Here is a 1,858-nt window from a genome sequence, read left to right on the forward strand (position 1 = left end):
ATACACTACTAATAAAATTAAGGAAAAAAAGATTCCCCACATCTTCCCCAGTCTACTGCTCAGTTATGCCTTTACTAAATGTTTCAGCATTTTTTTGAATCTCTCAGGAGGTTTTTGAACTGCTTCAATACAACCACAGCTGTAAGTCTCTCCATGAAAGAAGCCTATTAAAGGAAACAGCACATGAGAGTCACAGTAAACAGCAAGTGATGAAACTTCCCACAGCCGAGGGTTTTGTTGGAGCTGGAAATCTCTGCAGGAATGAGAATGGTTACCCTGCTGCTCTTGGGGACTGGACTAATTTGGAGGCAATGATACTTGTGGGTCCCTTCCAACTCAGGATATTGCATGATAATTTCTTCTTCAGGCTTGAGAGCTGAAGGCAGGTGGCTTGCAGTGTGGCATCTCTGTACCAGTGAGAGAAGTCCTGGACGAACGTCAGAGGGATAATTGTGTGTCTCTGCCTGCTTGTGACTCTTGCAGGCTTAGGGGTGCTCTACTCTCATGCTTCTGTGAGGGGACTGCCTCCCACGGCACTGAGCCACCAGCAGGCAGTTACTGGAATTGCTGAGAAGTGTTTTGTATTTCCTAGAGGTTGTTATTTAAATAAATAAATAAAAGCACACTTGGTAAGGTTTTGTAAGGAAAAATTATCCATTTTTTCTTTCCTGCTTTCTTGTCCTAGGGCAGAAAGAAAGCAGGGCATAAAACCCAACAGTTTTAAATCGAAAAAATTAAATGTAATAGTAATTCTGGCCTCAAAGATAGGTTTGATATGGTAAAAGAAATTATTTAAGCTAAAGAAAAATCTGAACCCAGTCCCACTGCTATCACAGACTTCAAGTGGGTTCGTTTCAGATATATGACTTTGACACAAAATTGTTTGCCTCAAATTCCAGTGAAAACTTCACAAATTTATCTGCACCCCAATGCATCTTGTTTACTCCAAGAATACATTTATCTTGTTGTTTTGGTTTGGTTTTGGTTTGTTTATTTGTTTGGGGTTTTTTTAGATAGCGATTCAGTTTCAGCAAAACTAATTGACTTATTAAACTTTTGCAGATGGCTGATTCCTTACAGGGCGTAAAAGCTTCAGGTATTTTTTAGGCAGATCTCTGACCTACTTACAGCCCAAATCCTATTTGAGCACTGGTGTCCTTCTGGTGGCACAACTGGTTATCAGGGTGGCAGTTAAGTTGAATATGCAAATGTTTGCAGAGTCGGGGCCTAAATCTATTTGATGTTTTACTGTTAAATGGGGTGATGGATTTGTACCCTGAGCCTTTGCTGGGGCAGGAACTCGTTCCATCACAAAATCCTCAGTGCAGCGTTTTAATGTCACAAGGAGCTGGAAACGCTGTCAGTGAGCATGGATGTACACAGGGAACCTCGGCTCCTGCCAGGCTGTGCCACCCAGGATGTACTAGAATCATTAAGGCTCTGCTGGGAAACGAGGCCAGGACAACAGCAAGAGAGAAAACGCTGTTCTGCTGTCAAGGAAATGCTCGAAAAGCAGGAGGGAGTGAGGGCTGGAAACGCAGAGCTGCAGCCCTGTGGCCGCGGGGGCGGTGGGCGAGTTCGTCCCGGGAGGGCGAGAGGGGACGGAAGGACAGGGGGCGGTGGGTGCCATCCCTTAAAATATGAATAGTTTCTGTGCGGGCGGTGAGGAGGCAGTTTGTTTTCTTCTTTCTTTTTTTTTTTTAATTTATTTATTTATTATTTTCCCCGACGTCTTCCTTCTCCTTCCCGCCCCGAAATAATAATTCTAAAAAATATATATTTTAAAAAATAATACTAATTAAAAAGCAACCCTAAATTAAAAAATAATACTGATTTAAAAAATGATAATAATTAAAAG

Source organism: Corapipo altera, unplaced genomic scaffold (genome assembly GCF_003945725.1).
Source record: "Corapipo altera isolate COAL_440 unplaced genomic scaffold, ASM394572v1 55, whole genome shotgun sequence".
Classification (NCBI taxonomy): Eukaryota; Metazoa; Chordata; class Aves; order Passeriformes; family Pipridae; genus Corapipo; species Corapipo altera.